The sequence below is a fragment of the Magallana gigas genome, chromosome 6 (genome assembly GCF_963853765.1).
Source record: "Magallana gigas chromosome 6, xbMagGiga1.1, whole genome shotgun sequence".
Taxonomy (NCBI): Eukaryota; Metazoa; Mollusca; class Bivalvia; order Ostreida; family Ostreidae; genus Magallana; species Magallana gigas.
The window spans coordinates 29,928,045-29,941,992 of NC_088858.1; positions in this window are offsets into that span (position 1 = coordinate 29,928,045).

Sequence of the window (13,948 nt, forward strand, 5' to 3'; positions counted from 1 at the left end):
TTCAAGTCAGAATATAAATAAATAGATAGCCTCCTCAAAACATTAATAAAATTCCTGCCCTTTTTATTCACTAAAATACCCTCATAACTCCAGTACTAGTAAAGGACTATCTATGTGCAGTTTGGTCAAATATCTGCCCCCAATTTTAACCAACTTTTTAATAGTATCGCATAAAAATCAAATCTTCATAAATCATTGTACAGTGGACGCCTATCACTTTAATCTTGATTTTAGTCGTCATTGCGCATTCGCTGTTTATCTATGACGTCATCTTAATGATATAATTCTCTTAAATGTGCAATAAAAAACGAAAATATTCTCATTTTTGTTTTATATTTTGCATTCGGAAATATAGAGCGCAGGTCTGCTCAAATACGATTTTAACATATGTTTTTCTTCAGATAATTATACACGTTATACTAAAAAATGGTACTTGAGCAAGCCTTCGCTCGATGTTTCCCAGTCGAAAAACCATCGGAAAACACCCACATTTTGCTTCAAAACATCAATTTATCAAAACAAGTTGCTGTCCTTTAAAAAAGGACTACAATACGTGGACCATTTGCATGTGTTTCCAACGAAAACGTGAAAGCCTTAAGATTATCAGAGATTCCACCGACTCTAGCCCTATGCTTTTAACCACTAAATTTGTACGTTATATTACGTATACATGTATGTATAACCCTGACTCTTAATCTCAGAATTTAAAGGGTTCTTACTTCTAAAATAAGTTTGATCTATCTATGAATGAAGTTTGCATGTATAGTATCAGGCATTCGGTGATTCTACTATTTGCACACACATTGCAATTCGCACTACTTTGTTAACTATGCAGTGACAGCTTTGTGTTAATTAAAAATTTCATTATTTGATGCAGTTTTCTTGAGATTTAAACTTTTATACAGTGATATAATTATACAATCATACTTAAATGCGTAAAAAAAATTAATCGGGAAGTTCTCTAGCCTCGCCTACTATAAAAGTAAAGTTAAGTTACATGTGTATTCGGAAAACAACAAAACATTGCAAATTATGCTATTTGATGCATGTTGTAGTTTCGGCATAACATTAACTTATTTCATAATACTGATAGTTCATACCACATGCCAATCATTTCTTTAAAATGAATACTTTGTTTCTGTACTGTTTACCGACAACTTTACAATTACAGCGCCTTTGAATTTATGTGTGCATATAGCACGGAATCCCGATCCCGATTAGATAAACGTGTTCTAGCCTGGTTCCCTGAGCTACCAATTACGCACAGGAACCAGGCTAGCTCATGCGCAGGCTGAATTTTCCCCATAGCATCCGGTTTAACCTCGCTTATATATTTTCTGCGTGGACCTCAGGGTCCACGCAATAAGGCAATCTTCATGACGTCAATTCTACATTATGACGTCACTTTGATGATAAACTTTTACACCCTTATTTTCACTAATAGCGAGCGCAGCTCGCCGGCGCGAAGCGAGCTCTACCGGCAAGGCGTGTGTGAATAGAAAATTCGGACTATTTGCACATTCATTCAACGGATTTTTTTTGGCGTCAGTAAATCGGACCAGTAATGCCTTGTTTTAATCGTCCCAGTAGTTCCCTGTAATTATGGTTTCCCATTTCACACTCTCACGAAAACAAGATAAAAGACTTCGTACATACATTGAAACAACGCCAATTTCCGGAGTTATCGTCCTTTCGAGTGACGTCACAATGGATTTCTTACACATTGATCCGACAGAATTTTTCGGAGTCAGTAAATTTCGACCCACAATGCAATTCCTCAATGTCGGCCGATCTCACTAGACTGGATACCATCTCACGAGAATCAAAGTAAAACTTTTGAGAAACAGATAAATTGTGTAATTTCCAGAACATCATGCTTTTTAAGTAAACCAAACAGTATTTTTTTGCGTAGTTTTTTCTAGTGTGTTTTCAAAGAGACAGACTACACTTGACTGACGTGAACTTTGACGTCACAATAAGGGGAAACTACTCTAAGTAGTTATTGTAAATCTGCTGAAATATAGATACCAAAATCTTCTCAAAATCTTGCAGAGCTAACGAATCGGGACATTTCTTCAGAGATAGGAAACAGCTGTAACTTGCTCTCATTTGGATGAATGCTCACATTTATTTTATTCACTATATTTACGGTAATTTCCAGGAACGTTTTTTGAATGGGGCGTGGCAACATCATTCAAAACTTGAAATCTTCATAAGCAAAAAGAAAAATAAAATTCTCAAAATCAGGAAAATTCTAATCGGGGTGGGGAATGGGGAGTGCGTGGTATGCCTTTAGCTCTTTAGCTGCTCAAAAGTGTCTTTATTTTCACTACTATTTACGATAATACATGCTCCCGGGGGATCCATTTTCCTTATGTGATCAACAAATTTTTTTTATACGTAAATTTGATTTTTTTTTTAAACGGGGGAGGGGGGAATCTGTGATGAGTCAATTTTTATTTGTAAGTTTAATAAAAATGTCTGGTGCAAGAAAAGAGGAAATAAACTGCAATGTACATTATGTTAAAATCTTTATTATTCAACAACATTTTATCTGAGATAAATTCTATATTGGCGTGCGACCAGTATATAAACAATCTGATTAAAATCAGATCCGACAAATTCTGATGTCGCTACACTTTGGTTAGCGACTATCAGAATTTCGGAGCGTTACAAAGATCTGATTTTAATCAGATTGGTATATAAATAAATAAAAAATCTTATGAATTATGAATAATGAAAATGTACTGGAAAAATTGGTATATTTATTTTATTTTGCATTCAAATTCATTTACTTTACGTCACTACTTTTATTTTTATTGATTTATCATAATTCATTTTGATCACCTGCTGCGCTCGCCCCAACGGTCGCATATTGGCGAGCGCAGCAAGAATTTCACATACCGGGGCGTCAACCTAGTGTTATTTAGGTATCAACGAACGTCAATGAATTTTTGAGAGATTATTTCTCTACAAAAGTATCCCGGGGCAAATGATCATGATACATACAGCGCAACCCCCTCCCCCTCTCCCAGGAGAGAGAGAGAGAGAGAGAGAGAGAGAGAGAGAGAGAGAGAGAGAGTCCGGTTCCTGCATGTTTGTAGGTGTGTAATTTCCCACTTTTAAATTTAATGGTTTGACTATATGCAATATCTACATAAATTTATTAACTGTTTATTTTTTCTCTTTATTCCTTTTTATTTAGTTCAAAATATCATATTGTTTATTTCCTCCCTACTGATATACTCATATACTTACCTGCCTACTGTACATGCATGCACAATTAGCTTAAAAATGAATCGATATGACAGTAAAGTATGGTTTTGCTAGTATATATTTAAATAATCTCTATATTTAAAAAAAAAACAAATAATATGTCAATGAGACAGGTATCGCAGTCTATACTGAAATAATTTAATACTGGTTGTAACGCGCTTTCTGATTGGCTAAAAAATTAGTTTATATCGTATAAAGAATGTTGCCTACGTCATAGTAAGACTAACGTCAAAAACGTATCAATACGCCTGACATTACGTTTGAATTTTGTACAATTTTACGTCATTTTAAAGGTCAAATGACTGTTTTTATCTACAACGGAGAGTAAAAAAATTAAATTATAAGCAATGACTTCAATATTTATTAGTTTTATACGATATAAAATGGTTTGAAACAGTTTACGCTTTTTTATAAACCGCTTCGCGGTTTATAAAGCGTAAACTGCCCCAAACCATTTTATACCGTATAAAACAAATGAATATTGAATTCATTCCTTAAATAGCTAGTACACGCATAACAGATGTTTGATCCACCTTAAAATATATCGCGGGAAATATAGCGCGAGAGCACTGTGACGTCATCCATAACTTTGTTCGTCTTTGTTTACGTATCTCGACTCAATACGAAGGTATAGAAGCAACTAACAAATCTCTTGAGTCTCGCCAAAGCATATGCAGTACTCTAAACGTGTCTTCAAACCTTAAGACACCGTAAATTACGAGTTAAAAGTCAGCCATTTTTGGCATAGCACCACGGGTGAAAACATTAGAGAGCACTATGGGACGTAAAAAAAAAATTTTGTTTGATGAACTGTAGGTTTAGCTCGTTCTTTTTCCCGCGCACACTGGTTCTTAGAGCTCGCTTCGCTCGCTATTATATTCATATAATAATATTATAACCCCGTAAGTACATAAATAGCCTTTTAAAAACAAACACATATAGGCTGTAAACGTATAAAAAATATAATTTCGAATTTCCTCTGTTCTGTAAACACGGTAACAATTTATAACAATAATGCTTAAGGAAGGAGTATTTTCTGGTTTTCGACTTGTCAAATGTAAATTTGATTAATTGTTCTTAAATCAAGATGTAAGGAAATCAAAATAATATATTTTTCTTTCTTTTTTACTATTATACAACTTGGCATAGAAAAAGTAATCAATGTTTAAAATTTAAGAAGGACTATATTTTTGGCGTAATATTGGCGTAGGAAAATATCACATATTTCGCAATTCATAATTGCTGCAGATTAATGAGTCTGTTTTAGCTTTTTAAAAACAACGACATTAATGTTGGATTTTTTTTTACTAATGTGAACTAATGATATGATACTTGGGTTTCAGAATATGTTTTTAAAATATGATTTGCCTATCAAATTACATTCTATAAGCGTTTTAAAGCACCTATTCTATACATTGATTTTTGTGAAAAATCACTAAAATCAGTTTTTCTCTCTTATTAAATGGTCAATATATTAGCTTTTCCGTCAATTTACATCTTTATATAACGTATTCATAATACATAAAAATCAGAAATATTTTATTATTGGAAGCATAAAAAAATAAACCAAATTTCTTCAAAATTTAAGAAAATTAGAGGAAATGCTGGCTAAGCCATATTAATTTTAGTATAAATATTTATTCCAATTTAGTGGTATAAGCTGATAGACATTCTGATGTTCTATCATCTATTGAAGGATAGAATCTTCAAATCTTAAACAAATGTCTACAGAACTACAAAGAGCTACACTTATTTCTATCATCCTTTATGTTGGGGAAAAAGGTAGTGACCTTGACCTGACCTTTATGCGAAAAAAAAGGTCAAATTTGATTAAACTGATAGAATCATTTGGTAATATGATCCGTTTGACTGTGGGAAAATTTCATGAATTTCTTATTATAAGAAGTATGTTTGATAACGAGAAGACTCCTTCCTTAAATAACAAGTGATTTTATATCAACCCTAAATATAGGATTCAACTCTTCCTGATCATATGTATGTATTAAATCTAATTATAATAATTTTATAAACACTATTCACATACATTCACATGGCAAAAGAACATGGGGAGGGGAAGTGTCAAAACACATATTTTGACCTATTCAAAGATAAGAACCAAAACTTTACAATAATTTAGATCTATCAATTGAGTCAAAAGATTTCTTGAAGTCAATAAATGCACAATAAAATCGTTTCCGTCTGCACAAAGTATTTGTTATAATAGAATGGAAAGCAAATATTGCATCTCGTGTACCACAATTAGGTTTGAATCCAAACTGGGCATCCGTAATTACATGGTTTGTTTTCGACCAATCTAACAGTCTGTTGTTCAATATAGATGTAACCAATTTAGCCATATTGCTAACCAGACTTATACCTCTATAATTGTCTGGATTCGTACAATCACCCTTTTTATAAACAGGTACAATGATGGAGGAAGACCAACTTTTAGGGAAAAATCCAGTATCTAGTATACAATTGAATAGACTGTATAACAAAGGCAACAGATGCTCCTGAAAATTAATAAAATATTCGTTCAGAATACCATCTTCCCCACGGGATTTTCCCGCTTCAAATTACTAACAGCTTTTCTAATTTCATCTACGTCGATTTCCTTATCTAATTCATAAAAAACACTCATCAGTTGCTTGTTCACAATTGGTATCAGAACTTCCATCTACATGGGTAATTTTTTTAAAATGACCAACATTTTTGTCGATAGGAACATTTCCCACTGATTTTGGCTTTTTTCTGAATCTGGCAAAAAAAAATTGTCTAGGGTTGTTTTTCTTCAAAATGTTTAACCTGTTACCTTCAATTTGTTTAAACGACCTCTTTAGCTTTGCTTCTGGTTTCTTGTACATTTCTTACTAACTAAATTCAAGTGATTTTGATCATTTTTGTAAACATTGAATGTAAGTAACGTTGTAATATAATCTCTATATAAAGAAGTCAGGTTTTCATTAAACCAGGGTTTATCGTTCGTAGACAGATAAGTAGAATACCTTGAACTTGAAATAGCTGGATTGGACTGGTTACTATTTTTAGAACTTACATGAAAAAAATTGCCAATATCTTTACTCAACATGTCTGTAATTTTTAACATACATCTACATTCATCTAAGTCACTTTGGGAAGTGACTTTTTCGAAATCCACAAAGTTACATGTGTCCTCTATAGAGTTAAAAAAATTGTTACATGAATCAACATAAGAAGAATCCCATCTGAAAACATTTCGGGTTCTTATAGTAGCTAGACGTACAATGAAGCGCATTGAAGTGGTAAAAATGTTCGTTTGAATGGAATTGTAGTGTTTTTGTTTTATGCATTATTGTTTTATAAATAAATACTGTTAAGTAATCTGTTTAATATTTGGTGCCCTAATTATGGTGCCCTAATTTTAGTGCCCTGATAGTGCAGTAGGCCATAATACTGGAGCCTGCTGCCCTAACAGGTGTCCTATTGGTGTAGCAGGCCCTAATACCGGAGCCTGCTGCCCTAATGCCCTAACATCGTTAGGTCTCTGGGCAGTGTATAAAAGGGGGAGAGAGAGAATGTGAGAGGGAGCCGAGAGCCAGAGCCGAGAGCCAGAGCCAAAAGGAAGAGAGCTAGGAGAGAGAGCCATTTGGATGTGCATATACAACTTGTTCGTATAATACACTTGATTCAACAGAAACTTGTGTTCGTCTTTAATAGATTTATCAAGATCTACTGGTTCTTAAAGTAAAACACAGAACCCACAAAAGTTTGTGACGCTGGAGCAAGGAGATCCCTTAGCGTTGACTCTGGGGGCCTTAAGAGAAAAACGTCGCAATTGGTGGCAGCGGTAGGATTCTAAGAAATTATTCTTCGTGTTATAGAGAACAAGACGACACAGAGTTTGAAACAGAATGGAGACACCCTTCATGAGAAGGAAAATAACACCTAAGAATGTAGGACAGTATTTTGACAGTCCATATCCTTTGAATGACTCTGGGATAGAGCTCAATACGGAGACTGAGTGTAGAACAAGTTGGCAGCCTACAAGTCGAGTAACGCCAGAAAGTCCTAATTTTCAGGAGCTCGGGCAAAACTCGCAGGGCCCTTCTGTTCAACACATGTACATTCCAAAGACAAGTCTAAAGAGAATCCTACTTATTTGGGTACTCTTTGCCTTGATAGGATGCTCTCTGATAGTCATGACCTGGATCTACTTCCCAGAGAATAAGATTGTGTAGAAATCCCAAGAAAATGCACTAACTTCTCTGGTATCTGTAGCAAGTGCAATGTTACTTGTTATCATACTCAGAGTTGTCTGGAAGTATGGAGGACCAAGTCTGCTAAGTACAAACGGAGGGTGAAATTCTTTTATACCTACTGATACAACCTTCAATGGTGGTATTGCATCTAATGCCCCTACAGGCACCTATCAGGATCCTAAACTCTCTGGGCAATCTGGAAGCACGGCCCCTTACTTGGGTAATCAGACTCCTCGTGGAATAGGGTATAATTTGAATTTCCCATGGCCGACGAGACACCTACGAATACTCCAACGACGACAGAAGCTGGTCAACGTACTAATGAATATCCTGTAAGAAGGACATTCTCATGAGCACATAATGATGTGTGGGACGAGTTCCTGAAGTACTTTGAAAATATTACATACTTAAACTCATGGCAACCTGAGAGATCCCGCAGAGTGTTGTTCAGTACTTTGCGAGGGCAAGCGGAAAGTTACGCATACGGAATGCCGATTGCTGTACAGAAGGATTATGAGCAACTGAAGGAAAAACTGAATCAAAGGTTTGGACATTTTGCCATGAAAGAGAGATACCTTGGAGATGCCAAACTTAGGGGGAGACTACCTGGTGAGTCATTGCGAGACTTTGGACAGGCTATCGAAGATATATACCAAAGGGCCTATCCTGGAAACCCAGATATAGTAGAGGAAAATGCTATAAAGTCCTTCTTAGATAAGTGTGGACAATCTGAGGAATTCCGACTTGACCACCCATCAGTCAACTCTAATTGGCCTAAAACAAAGAAAAGTATGGAAGCCCATAACGAAAGAGTAGACGGAAAAAGAGAAAACTTAAGGAAGGTCAGAGTAAAGATGTTAAGGAAGATATTGTCGGTGACAAAGCTCACACTGATATTCAACAGAGTTTAGGGCACAACATAATCAACCGACCCAAGAAGAGAAATTGGACGAGAATCAACCATCACCTATGGCAGTTGAAGATGAAGATGGAGATGGAGAAGAACCCTGTATGGTAGAAGTGGAGGAACCTCAACCGCAAGAGCCGTACATGGTAGAAACCATAGAGACAATTACGCTCAATCTAGTAACAACAAAAAGAACTGTAAACGGAGTGACGACCGTAAAAAGAGAGCACAACATATCAACGTCTATGCACTACAAACCAGAAGAGATCGATTGGACAAGGTTCTTTCAGTACCTCCAGGATGAGTTTGAGGAACACGCTCGGGCCAGGCATGAAAGAGAAGACCAGGAGGCGGAATACCTGTAAATGTTAATCTGTGGACTAACTGTATTCAGACTGTATATATGTTTTGTGAAATGACTTTGACTTGTGAATGTTTTAGTTGTTTTATTTTGATATAGATCAGTTTTTTTAGTAGATTTCTAGTCAATAATTTTGTTATTGTGTGTGTATATGTTTTTTTATTGCATTGAAGATATCAATGTGTGTGTGTAATATTTGTTTTAATTTTTTGAATTACTGAACCGTGCAGCTATCAGTTAAAGATCACTTTTGCCAAATCTTTTCTGTACAATTTTGAATATTTTACATGTTACATGTTTTTTTATAACTCGATTGTATAAGACAGTGGAAGTCTTGTCTTAAAAGGAGGGGCCAATGTAGTGTTTTTGTTTTATGCATTATTGTTTTATAAATAACTACTGTTAAGTAATTTGATTAATATTTGGTGCCCTAATTATGGTGCCCTAATTTTAGTGTCCTGAAAGTGCAGTAGGCCCTAATACTGGAGCCTGCTGCCCTAACAGGTGCCCTAATGGTGTAGCAGGCCCTAATACTGGAGCCTGGTGTCCTAAGGCCCTAATGGTGTAGCAGGCCTCGGTACCGGAGTCTGCTGCCCTAATGCCCTAACATCGTTAGGTCTCTGGGCAGTGTATAAAAGGGGGAGAGAGAGAATGTGAGAGGGAGCCGAGAGCCAGAGCCAAAAGGAAGAGAGCTAGTAGAGAGAGCCATTTGGATGTACATTTACAACTTGTATGTTTAATACACTTGATTCAACAGAAACTTGTGTTCATCTTTAATAGATTTATTAAGATCTACTGGTTCTTAAAGTAAAACACAGAACCCACAAAAGTTTGTGACGCTGGAGCAAGGAGATCCCTTAGCGTTGACTCTTAAAATCGCCAAATAAAAAAATATCACCAATAGACATGTAGTAACTTAACTGATTTTCTAATTTCATAAACAAATTTATATCCTTTTCTTTTAAGAAAGTTGAACTACTGGGTGGAAAATAAGTAAATGCAATATAAATATCTTCTGTATGATTACAAAAACTCTTATCTATCTTAGGCCAAACAATAGTATCATGTAAAGACTCCACAAGGGATATAAATGGAGTATAAACATTTCTTATAAGCAATACTGTTCCCCTGCCCTTTGATTTTTCTGATTTCCTTGGAAACACAAATGATTGAAAATTTTGGTCACTGATGTTGAAATCCTTTCTAATCCAACATTCAGAAAGACAAATAATGTAGTATGTACACAAAAAAGATTTTAAATTTCTCTCACTTCATTTGCTTTCGAGACCTCCATGTTTGTTCCATGCTATTATGCGCAGTCCAGTTTGGTTCTCCTGACCCCTCTATATACCAAAGAACAATAAGTTGACCCGCATTGACCTACTTTGCATATCTAGGACACTTTCCGTTATACGCGCATTTTCATGAAGGGACTGATCTAGAGCCATTCTCAGTTCCGAAAGCTTTAAACCCTTTATTTCTCTTTTCATTCTTGAGAGTGAGGTTTCAATAGTGTCTAATTTCTGGTTCATGTTTTTCAGCTGAGAAACTATATCACTAACCCATTGGGGAGTAACCTGGGGAGTGTTCGACTGTACATTCTGGGATTGGTGCTGCATATGAGTTTGCATCGGTGCATGTGCAGGTTGTATATATTGCATTGGCTGTAATTAGTGATAGGTGAGGTTACCTACTCGCTGTATGGGCTGTACGTACTGGGACAGGTTATTATTGGGATATACCGAATTTGTGCAGGCCCCTTGTTGTGTAGTCGCCATCTTGCCCTGAGTTGACGATTTTGTCCTTTGTTTCTTTTTCTTCTGTGATTTTGAAGGCGACGGTGAACTATCCCATTTACCGCAACCTATAACTAAACTACCTTATATATGATATGAAATTCCTCGTAGATCGTGCTCCGGTAAAAACACGTCCACTTCCATACATATCACGTGACTATATAGCGGGTTATGATAATCTGTCTGTTCAACTGACGGGAGTTCTTGACTCAACGACGTCAAAAATAACATACTTAATGCTTATATTTACATTCCATTACTAGTGAAATCAATTATTTTGTTAAATTAATCTTTACAAATTCCTGTCCGTGGTGTTGGATTCCGAAAATGTTTATATTCATCGTAAACAACCCCTAACGCGGAGGAGTCGACAAAAAGTAGGGGGAGTCGATTCCAATGCATGAGGGAGTCTATTTTCGTCGCTTCGGAGGCGGAAGGAATTTAGGTCACGCCTTTTGTAGGTATTTATAAGAAGTATTTCCAAAAAATATATACTGCACTGAAGACAGCGATAGTCAGACTTTGTGTTGGTCATTGATCCGAGTGCTCTATGCGTCTTTTAATCTCAAACACTTCGAAACTAATTGACAGATTTATAATTCATGGTAATCGGGGGGGGGGGGTCAAAATTATGCATGAGTTGTAAAAGTAAAATATACGACTTTCTTTGGGTTACAGACAATTGAAACAGTCGAGCAAATGATCAACCTTATAAGTGCTATAATCAGATCTTATGAAAAAATGAATAAGCAAGACATTTTCTGTTCAGATGCAACGGTAACGTAGGGGGGGGAGTCGATTTTTGGAAAACAGAACGCATGGGTGGGGAGGGGGGGGGGTGTAGAAAATATTGTTTGTTTAATTTAACATTGAACTTTGATCATTTTGCAAACCTTATTTGATATCAGTTGTCATATATAAAGTATATCAAAAATTGTTTACAAATGGTTTTATAACCAGTAGTTTAAAATTCAAAATATGTGTTTAAATAAATCGATATACTTTCATAACTTTGACCTTTTCTCTTTTCTTATAATTTGTGAATCTAAAACCATATCAAAGATACATGGGGTTCACAACAACATTCACAAAACTCCATTTATCTGTTGTGTTTGTCATTATTCTGTGTGTGTGTTGTTTGTTCTTTTGTTTGTTTTTTTAATTCGTTGTTTTCATTCATATAAGCATACTAGTATATACAGAGGATATATCTAATTTAACATGCTAAATTTGTTTTTGTAATCTGTATATCTATTTGCTATCGAAGGGTGGTTGGTGGGTGCTCTTGTCAATATGATTATCTAGTAAGGCCGTGGTGTCGTTGACTTGTTAAATTGGTAAGGGGGGTGGTGTCTGCAAACTAGTTGTGTTCCTGTGGACTGTATGTGAACAGAATGCCAGCTTTTCTTTTTGGGTCGATTTAAGCATCTGTAGTTAAATCATAAAGAAGATGGGTGAATAAGGCGTGTAAAATGCGCATATGAGGAATGAATAGAAATTAAAAATTAATAAAAATAAAAATTGAAATATCATTAAATCTCATACTTTAAACAAAATAATAATAAAAAAACAATGTGTATTTAACGTAACATCGGGTTGTAATCCTTAAATATTTTAAATACTTGCAATAGGTTGATTTAAACTGGCTTATGCGTGTCAAAACCTCAAAATGGTGTAATTTTTATAACTGCAATGCCTTTTCTTTCATAAAGTGGGTATGAACTCCATATTTTTGTCATAGTCTAAATGCGGTTTAATGGACTTTAAAAAGATTTTAATCAACAAAAAAGTGGAGAGATGGCCCACTATACTTTAAAAATGTCATTTTGTAGCCCAACAATTGAACGTTTTTGAAAAATATTACAAGTCCGTAAATTCGTGGCCAACGTCTCATATAGCTTTTAAACAACGCTCTTTGTTGAGAATGTAAAGGCTCAGTAGGTAAAGCACCAGATATTAGGCAACTTTATAGAGCTTGGGTTTTTAGGTTGTGGGTTCGTACCACCAAAACTTAAGGATTTATTATTTTTTTCTAATCGTTTTTTTGAAATATTTCAAACTGAATATAGTTAGAAATTACCCTTTTGTAAACTTGTATTATAACATATCAAATATATTTAATTGAAAAAAATGTTAAATTCGAAATTGAATTGAATTGAATTCTACGACTAAACCAAATGGGCAGTTTATTCCCCCCTCCTCTTTATATTTGACTGTTGAATTATATAATTATCCATATATGTACTCCTATTGTACGCAAAATAGTATAGTCATCAACTTTGTTTATCTAAAGAATAAAATGCTTTCTTTGGTTATGCATACGGGTATATAATGGTAGCTAACATTCAAGAAAAGTACGTAACCCGAGTTATATGCTTGCTACTATCATAGCCCAATGAATCACTGAAGAAAGCATTTTTACTGTTTATTTTGTAATAGTGTATATATAATAGACTCAGTACTGTCACGCTCCTACTGGCATTGGAGCGTTGGTTATTAAACTGACTGGTCGCAGGTTCGAGCCTAGATCTGGTCATTCCTCCTTTTCTATCACTGTATATTTACATCCACCAAGTATACTTTCCTGTATTTCTTACGGATATCGATTGTATAATTCACAGCTCTGTGGAAACTGACAGGACTGAAGTCTATACGCCTCGTTTATCAACAACTCGAAATATTCATCAAGCTAGGAAAAATCAAAGACTGCACGAAATGATTATGATTATATCAGAGTCAGAAATAGAAAGAAAATGCCTTTAAATAAATGTAGTCTCTTTTATAGACCTCGTTTGAAAGATATTCATTATGAAAGAATATGTTGAACATTCCCCATAAAGTGAATTAAATTTTATTTTTCTACTCCCCCGTGCGTTCTGTTTTCCAAAAACCGACACCCCCACCTCCCTCATACGTTACCGTTACATCTGAACAGAAAATGTCTTGCTTATTAATTTTTTCATAAGATTTGGTAAGATTTGATTATTGCACTTAAAAGGTTGATCATTTGTTCGACTGTTTCAACTGTCTGTAACCCAAAGCAATTTTTTTAAGTCGTATATTTTCCAATTCATGCATACTTTGACCCCCCCCCCCCCGATTACCGTGAATTTGAAATCTATCAAATAGTTTCGAAGTGTTTGAGACTACTAGACGCATAGAACACTCGGACCAATGACCAACACAAAGTTTGACTATCGCTGCATGTCTTCCGTGCGGTATGTATTTTTGTTGGAAATACTTCTTATAAAAACCTACAAAAGGCATGACCTAAATTCCTTCCGTCTCCGAAGCGAAGAAAATCGACTCCCCCATGCATTGGAATCGCCCCCCCCCCCCTACTTTTTGTCGACTCCCCCGCGTTTGGGGT